Source organism: Nycticebus coucang, chromosome X, assembly GCF_027406575.1.
Source record: "Nycticebus coucang isolate mNycCou1 chromosome X, mNycCou1.pri, whole genome shotgun sequence".
In the NCBI taxonomy this organism is placed as follows: Eukaryota; Metazoa; Chordata; class Mammalia; order Primates; family Lorisidae; genus Nycticebus; species Nycticebus coucang.
In genome coordinates, this window is record NC_069804.1 from 117145259 (window position 1) to 117159447 (window position 14189).

Sequence of the window (14189 nt, forward strand, 5' to 3'; positions counted from 1 at the left end):
TGAGTATTGTATTGTTTTGTTCCACAAAATGTGGTCCATCCACACAGAAAATTGTACTCAGTCATAACATTGAAGGAGGCTCTGACATAGGCCATGACATGGATGGATCATGAGGACATCGTTTTGAGTAAGAGAAGTCAGACCCAGAAAGACAGTGTGAGATTCCATTAATATGAAATGTCCAGCACAGACAAATCTGCAGTGACAGAAAGTCAATTCTAACAGGTAGTAGGGGCTGGGGAGTAGGATTAGGAGTGTTAAATAGTTTTCATTCATGGTGGCTAAAATGTTTCAAAATAATGCTGTGATGAAAGCCACATAACTCTATGAATATAGTAATAGCCATTGAATTGTATGGTATGTGAATGGATGAATTGTATTCGAATTATCTCAATAAAGCAGTTTTTAAAAAGAAAAAAATGAGTGTTGTGCATTTTTTAAATATATTTTCTTTTCTTTTTTTGAAATTTAGATACTTTCTTTTTAAATCATTACTTGGGTGAAGGGACAGGTATAAGTGTTTTGTTTTGTTTTGTTTTTTTTACTGTATTTCTTCTGATAAGACTAGTGAGATTGGTTGAGACAGTTGCTAGATGCTGTGGTAACAACATCTGGGTTTGTCCTGGATTTGACCTGTTCTCAAGAAAACGGCTGGATGAAATATTTAGTGGAGGTTGCAGAGGCATGCAATATATCCATGCATCCAAGGTGGCAAAATGCTGATATTTATTGAAGTTGGGTAATGCATTCATGAAGTTCATTACTATTACTTTTGTATATATTTGAAGTCCATAAGAAAAAAAATGGCGGGGGGGATAGATTAACAAGTGAAACTATAGCACTGTTCCTTGGAAAATACGTCAAAACACCTCTTCCCAAATTAATACTGTTATCTAGCTTAAGTAGTATACTTAGTGTTGACCTATCTCTGACCTCTTCTGTTTGTGAGATATCAGGATAAACAATTATATCAGCATCCTACATAATTCCTCATCTGGGAATTGTAACAGCCAAGCAACCAGCACCTTGTCCTTCCCTGCTTCCCAGTGCAGGTGTGGTTTCTGGTTTCTGATGCTAAAGGGCTGGACTGGACCTGAGAAGAAGGTGAGGAAGTAAGAGGGTAAGAGGGACCCAGGGCTGGAAAGACATCAAAGCTGCACCAAGCAGGATTTTCTCCTTCTGACCATCTTCAAGCTTTCAGATTAGTGGGAAATCCTAAAGGTGTTGATGTTCATTCACTCACTAATTCGTTCATTTGTTCCAGAAATATTTGAATGCCTGCTGTGTGCCAGGTGCTTTGCTAGGCACTGGGGATGAAGCAATAAACTTATTTTTGGGCAGTGGAAAAGGGAGCGATGGACAATAAACAAACAAGTAAAATTGAGAAAATTAAGCAGAAAAGGGAATAGAGAGTGTCAGGAGTCTGGGTGTTATTTTCAATAGAGTAGTCAAGGAAGGTCTCACTGAAAAGGTAACATTGGAACAAAGACATGAAGGAAGTTAGGAGGTGAACCAAACATGTATGGGGGTGGGGGCCAGCAAGCACAAAGGCTCTGAGGGGGCAGTGAGTCCAGTAAACATGTTTGAGAAATGTGGCTGTGGTAGGGTGAGATATGGGAAATAGCTGGAGTTGGGGTGGGAATGGATTAAGGACAAATCCCATAGGACACTGGCTTTTATTGTGAATTGTGAGTGAGGTGGGAGCCATTAGAGGATTTTAGGCAGATAAGAGGCATGATGTAACTAATATTTTGAAAAGATCATTCTGGCTGCTGTGTTGAAAAAAGCTGTACTAAGGAAAGAACGGAAGGAAAGGAGCTGGTTCAGAGGCTACTGCAGTAGTCTAAGCAAGAGAAGTTGAGATTTTGGACCCACAGAAGCAAAATAGAGGAGTGAGAAATGGTTGGATTGTGGATATATTTTGGAAGGAGCCAGCAAAATTTGTTGATGGATTGGATGCAGCATGTGAAATAGAGAAGTTGAGGATAGTTCTCTTATTTTGGCCTAAGCAACTAACAGGTGGAATTCTCATTTACTGAAATGAATGCTCTGGAAGTGGGGCAGATTGTGAGAAGGTAAGATAAGGAATTTCACTTTTGTTTTTTATTGTTGTTGTTGAGCTAGAGTCTCACTTTTTCATCCACAGTAGAGTGTCATAGTTTCATAGTTCACAGCAACCTCAAATTCTTAGGCTTAAGCAATCCTCATGCCTCATCCTCTCAAGTACCTGGGACTACAAGTACCACCATTATTCATGGCTAGCTTTTCTATTTTTAGTAGAGGTGGGGTCTCGCTCTTGATCAGGCTGATCTCAATCTCCTGAGCTCAAGCAATCCACTCGCATTGGCTTCCCAGCCTGCTAGAATTACATGGGTAAGCCACTGCACCCATCTAGGAATTCACTTTTAAACACGTCAATTTTGACATGGTTTTGGATATGAACATAGAGATGTTGAGTAAGCAACTGCATATTCAAGTCTATTGAGCCTCTCTCAGGAACTGAAGGAACACTATTTCAAGGCAAGAGACAGCAGAGTATTGGGTGGGGTAATAACACCAGTGGTTTGGTTTATTTATCTGCTACCATGTAGCTGTGTGATGCTTTGGGACTGCATCTGCAAAATGACTACTTTAGACTAGAAATGAGCTATGTTCTCAATCCCTACCATTGTCAGAGTTGATGACTTACGTGCTTATTCAGTGCCTGCTGTGGGCTGGGCACTGTGCCATGTGAGGATACCATGAAGGAGATGAATCCATGCCCTTCTGAAACGCCATAGATGAACCTTGAGGTGTAGATTCACTGTCAAGTGCAGAGGGCTCACAAGACTGGAGGTCAACAATATGACATGATATGAGCCAGGGAAAGCTTGTTATTGACTTGGGTGTCATTGCTGAGTATTTCTGTGGTCACACTCAAAGTACTCCCCTTGGGCAGCTGGTATCCAACCTTGTACCGTGGCACTGTAATCCTTCAGCCACATTTGGAAGCCTTCCTGTGACAGTGTATATCCAGGTGTAATTTACATGTTGATGTGTATGTTGCAAGGACAGCTGTTGTACATTTTTAAAATTGATAATTTTAATGAGTCCTGTTATTAGATTGAACACAAGGCCTGGTATTACTTACTAGTGAACGAAGTTCCAACTTACTTAGTCATCATGAAAATACTGTGCATGACCATGAGATGTCTTTTAACATAGACACACATAGACCACATATCAGATTTACTGCCCATTCATTGATGGGGAAAATTTAGCAGATTGGCATGTAACTCCATTCTTTCAATTATGGTTCAATGACAACAATAGCTTGGCTACAGATACAGGAATTTGGTAAAAAATCAATGAAATAATTCTGTAATAATTAATTAATTGTAAGAAATGGATATTAAATTGTATTATATATTTAGGTTGGGTGTAGGATCTCATACCTGTAATCCCAGTGCCTTGGGAAGCGAAGATAGCAAGATCATTTGAGGCCAAAGATTTCAAAACTAGCTTGGACAACATATTGATACCTCATCTCTGCCAATAATGTTTGTAAACAATGACCCAAGTGTTAGAACACATCTAGCTGCTTGCCAAGCTGAGGAAGGAGGATCATTTGCGGCCAGGAGTTCAAGTTTTTAGTTAGATATAATGACACCACTGCCTTCCAGCCTGGAGAACACAGTGAGACCTTGTCTCTAAAATCAATCAATCTCTAATTATTTAATTCAAGAAACAACAGAGCATTGCTTATTTACATATTTATTCTTAAATAATGCTGTGAATTTCTTTGTTTTGGAGACAGAGTCTCACCCTGAGTAGATATGATACCCTGGTATCATAGCTCCCTTCAACCTCCAACTCCTGTTCTTGTGCAATCCTCTTACCTCAGCCTCCTTGTAGCTGTGCCTACAGGTGCCACTGAACGTGATACCTACCTAGTTTTTCTAATTTTACAAGAGACATGGTATGGCTCTTGCTCAGGCTATTCTTGAACTCAGGAGCTCAAGAAGTCTCCCTGTTCTGGCCTCCCAGATCGCTAGGATTTCCAGGCTGTGCCAACACACCCAGCCAATGACTATTGTGCGTTTTCAAAATTGATAATTAACTTAGATATCTAATCCATTTCTCATGGACAACTTTATACATTTTCTCTTTGTGTGTTTTTTAGAGATTTTCCTTCTTTCCTTTATTTAAGACTAATATGAAGGCAAAAATAATGATAGTTATAATGGAAGTTATAAAGAACAACTATCGCACAACCCTGCAGGACAAGGGCTCCACTACATTGTGACCTTTGGCTTTTCTTTTAGTTGATTACTTAATTAATTGTTTTTTTTACAAGTATGCCAATGGTCAAAGTTTATTGAAGGACAGTACACTCCAGAGAAGGAACACACATACCTTCTCAGTGGAGATGGCATATAACTCCATTTTTAGTAAAATTTTTAGTAAAACTGTTCCCCTTTGTGCAGATTTTAATATTTTGTGTTAAATGTGTTGGGGGTAAATTTTCATGATTTTTTCTGGAAAGCGATAAAACTTCCAGAATGGAGAGTCTTCCTTCTTGCTATCACTTTAAGGCAAGGCACAGTAGTTGTCATTGTACTTGTAAATTATCAGAGAACTGGTGTAAATTTTACTATGCTAATGGTAATGGGTCTCTAGAAGCTATTGTCACCTTACCTGTATGCATGCTTCAAAGAACCCTTTTTGTGGTCTTGACCATATCTCCATATTGTGGCCTCTTTTCCTCTGAAACTCATTTTTGTAGGTCAAACTTCTGGTTCAGTTTCTGGAAACCTTCTTGAAATGCTAGCTTTTTTTTTTTGGAAGACCCCTCTGTTCAATTTTTATCTCTTACTATGAACAAAGGAAGTATCTCCTAGTATTGTCCGCTCTATATATCCTTAGTCCTACCTCATAGAATAAACACAGTTACAAGGCGTTGAGAGATGACTGGTATTTGTAGAGTCTTTCTTTCTTATTTGTTATGACTAGAAAAGCATGAGAAATATTTAAAGACATTGTCACACTCTTCACATATAAAGCAATTCTATGAATTCTGTCATGTACTGAAATGTGTCAACAATGATTATAGGATTCAACAATTTTTTCACATCTCTATGGGTTTCATCCATTATAAATTTTCCATATATAGAATGGTTTGAGCACAAGATAAACACTTGTCAAGTTTTCCACATTTGTACAGTTTCAGTTCAAGATTCCATTGTGTACGGAACACTGTGACTACTGACATATGACTTTGCCACATCTTCATATTGTTACCATTTTTCTCTGGTATGATTTCTCTTGTTTACTAAAGGCTGAGGAACAGTTAAAACCTTTGCCACATTGTTCTTATTTGTAAGATTTCTCTCCAATATGAATTTTCATATGTGTAATAAGGTTTGAGCTCCAGATAAAGGCATTGCCACACTGTTCACATTTGTATAATTTATCTCCAGAAATTCTTTAATGCTTAGCAAGTTATGAACACCTGGTAAAGGTATTTCCACATTCTTCATGTTTATAGGGTTTCCCTCCTGCATGAATTATTTTGTGTAGGATAATATTTAGAAATAAACTTACCCTACATCAAACACACAAAGTAAATTCAGTGTGAGTTTAAAATGACATGCTTTTCTTCCAGAGGCTTAAGCGGCTTGGACCCCGCTGGGTTACTCACAGAGTTAGGCTTTTTTGGAATTGTAAAATTCCTTAGGCCTTTTTTTTTTTTTTTTTTTTGTAGAGACAGAGTCTCACTTTATGGCCCTCAGTAGAGTGCCATGGCCTCACACAGCTCACAGCAACCTCCAACTCCTGGGCTTAAGCGATTCTCTTGCCTCAGCCTCCCGAGTAGCTGGGACTACAGGCGCCCGCCACAACGCCCAGCTATTTTTTGGTTGCAGTTTGGCCGGGGCCGGGTTTGAACCCGCCACCCTTGGTATATGGGGCCGGCGCCTTACTGACTGAGCCACAGGTGCCGCCCTCCTTAGGCCTTTTCTCTGAAGCAGTACACCCCGTGAAGCCTGAGATCCAAGGGCATGTCGCCCTTCCTCAGAGATATGGGCCAGAGGGTTGACATATGTTAACAACATATTGTCAGAGATCTATAGGTGCTCTGCCCTGAAGGAAGGTCACAGTCATTACTTCATACTGAGTAAACTGAGTGAATGCTTGAAGATATTCTTCTATTAACTCTGTTCCCCTATAGCTGTTTTTGTCTTTGTGCCCTGCTCAGAAAACTAGTCACTGTTTAGAGGAAGAGATTTACTACAGAAGTGGTTACATTGATATGATAAATATTTCCTTTCAAGTTAAAATTCAGCTAATAGATAATGGATTAGGTGTGTACGTGACTGGAAGAGTATAAAACTTAAACTTTGAATAAAGAACTTTGCTATATGCCATCTCACGGTGTATAGTCTGTTTCTTGACTTAATAATTACAGGAGCGAGTTTACACCTACAGCAAAGCTGCTGCTTGTTCGCGTCTCGGGTCACGCAACATTTTGTGTAAAGTTGGGTTTAAGTGTGACTTATTGATTTACCACACTGTTAGGTAATTGGCCTAGGGAAAGCCCCCCGTCCCTGAGAAAGCCTCTTGCTGACTGACTGACCAAGATTAGCTGTCTCACTCTTAAAGTTACAGCTACCCACTGACAATTTCAAACTTATGTCCTGCCCCTAACGGCTCTTCCCACCAGAGCATTAACTCCTTATTGGCTATTCTACCATCTGTCACCATTTTAAGACTTCCCCTAACCAAACTTATATAAAGGTGTGCTTCCCCTCTCTCTCACTCTTTCACTTTCTCGCTCTCTTGCTCTCGCTCTCATTCTCACTCTCTCTTCTCTCTCTGTCCCCTTCCCTCTCTCTTGGTTCCTCTCGCCCTCTCTTTCTCTTTCCTCTCCTCTCTCTTTTCTCTCTCTCTCTCTCCTTTTTTCTCTCCTCCTTGGTGCTACTCTGCAACATCCCTCTCTCACCAATAAAGATCTTTTGTACAAGCCTTGGTGGTCTGTGAGATCACTGCCAGTTGAGTGCCACCCTTTCATCTGGCGTCAGAAGCGGGATCTAATTAAGGAACACTCCCAAGGGTAGCTTCCACCCCTTCCATGGGGTTTTAGCTCCTGGGGGCTCCCTATCCTCTTCTCACACTTCCAGTGCTCACCACCATATTGGCTTGTGTCCCTCTGCCAGGCCCTCTAACCAGTACCCAACACTGGCCTCATCCAGATTTGGTGAGTACCCCTATGGCAGCAAGTTTTCCCTAATTGTGGGTGGGGTTGCTTACATTCCTGGTAATTCACCTGTTTTGCTAGCCTTGAGTTCCCTATTCCCATTGACCTTGCGTGGCCTAGCCCAGAGTTTCCATGCCTTGCACAAAAAATTCCTGGCACCAGGTCTCAAGCTCTCCTTGGCCCCAAGGGTCTGACACTGATATGGGTTACAGTGACCACTGTCCTAGACTGTGTTCTCATCTTCACGGCCAGCAACAAAGCAGAGGAGATGTCTGCCCTTTGTCCTGGTCCTTCATGATTCTGCTCATGCTTTATTCCTGTGAAGAATCGCCATGGATGCAAGCCATTCTATCCCACCTAACTCCCCCTTGGGGTGCTTATCATGCCACCTGGTAGAATTAGGATTGGACTTAAAGCCAAAAAAAATAATTAAACTCTCTACCCAGGTTTGGCCACTTTACCAGCTAGACAACCAGAGTATCTGGCCAAGGTAAAGTTCATTTAATTTTTCTTTAATTTGAGACTTATATAACTATTCTGAGTGCCTTGGCAAATGGAGCAAGGTCCCCTATGTTCACGGCTTCTCATATCTTAGAACCAAGCCTAATTTATACGTGGGTGAATCCAAAATTCTTATAACAAAGGACTCTTCTATTATCTCCCTGAACTAAAACTATTTAAACCGACATATGAACCTCCATCACACAGTTAAGCAGCCACCGGTTTTGAAACCAGAGTAATTCTTGTTCTGGCTCCACCACATTCGACTCCTTCCTCAACCACACAGTTGCCTCCACCCTCTGTCCCTCCTACTTCCCTATCAACCAATGTGAGCTCGTCTCCTAATTCCTCCCCTCAAACTGGCCCTCAGAGTTCTTCCGTGTTGTCTCTCAGTCCACCACCAGCTGCTCCAAGAAACACTTCAGAACTTCTTTACTCCTTTCTTTCTCCGGCTCCTCCTTATGATGGTCCTACAGTGCCACTGTGTAACAATATATTACTATGTCCTATCAACTTACCTAACATGATTTTTTTGTTATTTTAGCTAATACCCTGACCTCTGATGAGCACAAATGACTGTGGGAGAGGGTGAAAGAGGCAGCAGATCAATTTTGTATGTCAAACAATAAGCATCCTACAGGTGACACCATCCTACAGGTCCCTAACTCCAAGACAAATTAAAATTATAATGATAATGATGAGGGAAAAAGTAGAGACATTTTTATTACCTGCATTCTTTATGGACTTAGAGCTTCCACCAAAAAGGCTATCAATTATAATAAATTATGGGAAGTCATAAAAAATAAGTCTAAAAATCCTTCGGCTTTCCTCCAACGCCTTACTGAGGCTTTTGTTATATACTAACTTAGATCCTGAAACAATAGATGGAAAAAACACTCTCATAATTTATTTCTTTAACCAAAGTTACCCCGACATCAAACTTAAGTTCAAGCACTTGGAGCACCGACCTCTGACACCTCAGGGTGATCTTAGACACAGCCTTTAAAATTTACAAGGGACAAGATGATGTTTTCTGAAGGGAAAATAAAAAATCTCAGCCCGGCGGCGCCTGTGGCTCAAGGAGTAGGGCGCCGGTCCCATATGCTGGAGGTGGCAGGTTCAAACCTAGCCCCAGCCAAAAAACAACAACAAAAAAAATTCTCAAACCCAAAATTATCAAATGCTAGCTCAAAACATTACAAACAATGTCACTGAGGCCATAATTCCTAACCTGCCTAAGTCATCAGGGTCCAAAGGCATTTCATAACTCAACCACCTGGACCATGCTACAAATGCAGTTGAGAAGACCACTGGGTACAATGTTGCCCCAATCCTAGGCCTCCTCCAGGAGGCCTCCCTCAAAGGTTCAACCTAAAACCCTTCTGCAAAAGAAAGGGCCATTGGAAGGCTGACTGCCCCTTGATTCAGAGAGGACATGGGGCCAGCCAACCTGTGGCACCTACAGCAGACTTGTTGGGGCTTGCCTGTTCTGAAGACTGACAGGACTCTGGCTTCTCTCACCCAACAAAGATCACCTCTGCCACCCTAATGGTGGCAGATAGGATGATTGCCTTCCTATTAGACACAGGAGCTAGGTTCTCAGTTCTTAAAGAGTTCAGCCTCCCTATCGCCCACCTCTATTGTCAGGGTAGAAGATTTTTCCCACCGTCCATGTCAAACTCCTTTTTTACATTGCATGATTGGTAATTTCTCATTTATACATTCCTTTTTGGTGTTGCCATCCTGTCTAATTTCCCTTCTGTAATGTGAAATACTTTCCAAATTAGGTACTGCTCTCACTTTTAATTTTAAATTAATAGATGCTGACCTATCTCCTTCTGCCTCACTCTGCCTCGTCCTTTCCCAAGCCATCAAAGATCCGTCACCCTGGCCCATTCCACCAGAACAAGTGAATCCTGAGTTTTGGAAACCCCATCAATTGCCTCCTTCTCTCCAGTTCTTATTAAGCTAAAAGATCCCTCTATTTTTCCTTCTCAACTTCAATATCCACTTCCCCAATCTAATCTCCTGGAAAACCTAAAGACACCTATCACTTAGTGCAAGATCTAAGACTCATCAACTCTGCAGTCATTCCTATACACCCAGTAGTCCCTAATTCATACACCCTTCTATCAACCATCCCACCTCACACCACTTATTTCTCCATGCTAGACCTCAAAGATGCATTCTTCTCCATTCCCTTACACCCTGATTGCCAGAACCTATTTGCCTTCACATGAACTGACCCTACTTCTCAAACTTCTTCCCAACTTACTTAAACTGTACTCTCCCAGGGATTTCGTGACAGCCCCCATTTATTTGACCAGACATTATCACGAGACCTCCAATCCTATGATCCCTCTCCTTCAACCTTAATTCTATATATCAATAACCTCCTGTTCTGTAATCCCACCTTACATAACTCTAAGCAAAAAACCTGTTCCCTCAATTTCCTTACAGATAGGGAATATCAGGTCTCTCACTCAAAGGTTCAATTATTCCAACAAAAAGTCACTTACCTTAATATCTTTTTGTCCCCAGGCTTCAAAGCTGTTACCATGGACAGAAAAAGCCTTCTTTGCGACTTTCTTCTACCCACCACCAAACAAAAACTATCCTTTTTAGAATTAGCTGGATACCTCAGAGTGTGAATTCCCAATTTTTCACTACTAGCTACTCCTTTATATAATACTACACGAGGTAACTCTCATGAGCCTCTCCTAACCTCCATTTCCACTTCTTTTAAATCTCTACAGTGTACTTTATCAGAAGCTCCAGCCCTCCACCTTCTTAATCTTTCTCTCCACTTCCTCCTATATATTACAAAAAAAGGTGGGTTTGCTCTTGGCATGCTTGGACATCAGCTAGGCACAAACTTTGCTCCAGTTACCTATCTCTCCAAACAATTAGATCACACTGTTCGAGATTAGACCCCTTGTCTCAAGGCATTGACAGCTGCAGTTACTCTTATATAAGAATCAAAGAAACTCACTTTCAGTTCCCCTACTACTGTCCTGTCTCCTCATTCTCTATCTAATCTTTTGACATACAAAGATCTTTAAACCCTGCCACCATGCGGCATTCTTAACCTTCAAATCTCTCTCTTATATGACCCATCATTATATTTTAACACAAGTCCCACACTAAATCCTGCATCCCTCTTGCCTACTCCCTCTGACTCATCACCCACTCACAATTGCCTTCAAACACTAGACACTCTTCTCCCTGGCATCTCCAACTTACAATTAGTACCTCTTCCTGATACTTATCTCCTCTAATTTTCAGATGACAGTTCCTTTATGTATAAGGAAACTCGTAAAACAGGTTATGCAATTGTGTCCTCCAATGAAATTATCGAGGCACACTGTCTTCCCTCCTCCACCACTAACCAACAAGAAAAACTAATAGCACTAACCAGAGCATTTACCCTAGCATGAGATATATCTCTCACTATCTATACTGACTCTAAGTACACATTCCACATATTATTATCCCATGCAGCTATAAGGAAAGAGTGAGGCTTATGTAACACCCAAGGTAACCCTATTCTTAACTCTCAGTTTATTATCTAACTACTAGAAGCTTGTAAATTGCCTAAGACTATAGGCATTCTTCATTGCCATTCACATCAATCTAACCACTCACCTATATCAAAGGATAATAACCAAGCCAACCCTGCAACACATATGGCTGCTCTCCAACAGTTATCTCCTGACACCTCCTCTCACCTCCTGCTTATTTCTGCTCCTATTACTGCTACAGTAGAAGAAACGAATTAACCTCCCACTCATGACCTCCTCATCTATCTCCACAAGTTATTTCACCCCAACTCTCTGACTTTACTACAATTTATCAAAGCTTTTTTTCCTCTCTCACAAATAGATTAAGCGTTTCTGAATCAACTTACATCATCCTGTGAAGTCTACTAAGGCTTCAACCCACAAACAAAGTCTTGCCTCCCACACTTTCCAACTCACCAGGCTAGGTACTTCTTCCTGGAACAGACTGGCAATTTAATTTCACACACATGCATAAAATCAAACGTTATAAATACCTCTTAGTATTAGTAGATACCTTCTCAGGTTGGATTGAAGCCTTTCCTACTAAAAACAAGAGGGCTACCACTGTTGCTTCAGAAACATTATTCCCCGCTTTGGTATCCCCTATTCTTTACAGTCTGACAATAGACCTGAATTCACCTCCACCATTTCTCAAACCTTAACCAAAGTCTTAGGTATCCCATGGAACTTCCAAATTCCTTTCCATCCTCAATCTTCAGGGAAAGTTAAAAGGTCTCTTTACACACTAAACGTCAGGCCACCCCAGTCATATTCCTAACATTTTGTCTTTCAACATTTCAGACCCTGCATCTCTTAACAATTTGCACACATGAAACTAAACCTTTTGTGCCCTCACTCAATCAAGTCATCCAGTCATACCCTCTTTGCTTCAACCTTACCGGCACCACTCCCCTATCAGGTCTAAACCCATCAAACTGCTCTAATGTAGTCACTTTCCATTCTAAACCAAAAAAGAAGTTACACAGAAAGTGCCATCTTTCCTTCCAGTTTCTCTGCAGGAAAAAAAAAAAAAAATTATACCAAATTCCCTCTATCCACATTCAATCTCTGTTCTGTAGTTATGTTACTACCTAATTTTAAAATTATTGCAGGAAATGAACCTGTTCCAGTGCCTCCTCTTTCTCTCTATCCAACAACCCGTATAAAATGGACTGCCCAAGTTATGATACTTCCCTTACTGGCAGCAGTGGGAATCGTGGCTGGCATAGGCACAGAAACAGCTGACATTTCCTATTTAATAACTCGTTTTACTCAAACTCAACTCTCAATGTTGTCTCAACAGGTAACTACTCAGTTGGTGCTCCAAACCTACACCCCAGATACAGATCCCAACCTACAACAAAAAGAAACTGTTCTTCATGAATGGACTACACTCTACTCCAGGCCACAAGACTTTCCTGAACACCACTTCTAAACAACCAACTCTAAAAGGGCAGTCTGAAAGCAAAAGCTTAAATCCTCCCATCAAAAAATCATAATCATCCTCTCCTTGGCCAATGAAAACTACACGCCCCTCTCAGCAGGAAGAAACTAGCCCCTCTCAGCAGGAAAAACTGTGGAAGAGAGAACTTGATGTCCCCTATGCCAAGGCCAACCCCCTATTATAACATATCAAGAAAGGAGGAATGTTAGGTAATTGCCCCAGAGAAAGTCCCTTCCCCAGAAAGCCCCTTCCTGACTGACTGACCAAGATTAGCTTTCTCACTGTTAAAGTTACACCTACCCGCTGAAAATTTCAAACTTATGGCCTGTGCCTAGTGGCTCTTCCCAACAGAGCAGTAACTCCTTATTGGCTATTTTACCATCCCATCACCATTCTAAGACTTCCCCTAAAGACTTATATAAAGGTGTGCCCCATCCCCCCACCCCCATTCTCTTGCTCTCTAGCTCTTGCTCTCATTCTCACTCTCCCTTCTCTCTCTCCTCCTCTATCTCTCTTGGTCTCTCAGCCCCTCTGTCTCTCTCTATCTCTTTCATCTCCTCTCTCTTTTCTCTCTCTCTTCTTTTCTCTCCTTGGTGCTGATCTGCAGCATCCCTCTCTTGCCAATAAAGATCTTTTGTACAAGCCTTGGTGGTCTGTGAGATCTCTGCCAGCCGAGTGCCACCTTTTCACACACTGTTCATATTTGTAAGGTTTTTCTCCAGAATGATTTATTTTAGGTCTAGAAACGTTCACATAGTGATTAAAGGTTTTGCCACATTCTTGACATTTGTAGGGTTTCTCTCCAGAATGAATTCTTTGATGTACAGAAAGATTTGGGAACGTGTTAAAGGCTTTGCCACATCATTGACATTTGAAGTGTTTCTCTCCAGAATGAATTAATTGATGGTTAATAAGGGTTGAGCTGAGGTTAAAGGCTTTGTCGCATTCTTCATGTTTTTGAGTTTCTCTCCAGAATGAATTTGATCAGGTGCAGAAAGGTGTAAGTACCACTGAAAGGCTTTGCCACATTCTTGACATTTCTAGGGTTTCTCTCCAGAATGAATTTTTGATGTGCTGAAAAATCTCAAACCTCTTAAATGGGCTTTGCCATATTGTTGATATGTGTAGGGTTTCTCTCCAGAATGAATTCTTTCATGTGCAGAAAGGTGTGAGTACCAGGTAAAAGAGTTGTCACATTCTTCACATTTGTAGGGTTTCTCTCCATTATAAATTCTCGTTTCCTTAGAATATTTTGAGCTATGGCTAAGACATTTCCCATAATTTTCACACAGGCAGAGTTCTTCAATAGAGTGAAGTCAACTGTGGGTAGACAGGATTGAGCAACATTTCAAGACTTTGCAACATTCTTTACATTTGTAGTGCTTTTCCACAAAATGAATTGTCTTATGATTTCCAGTTTGTGGCACAGGTTTAAGGCTTTCCCATATTT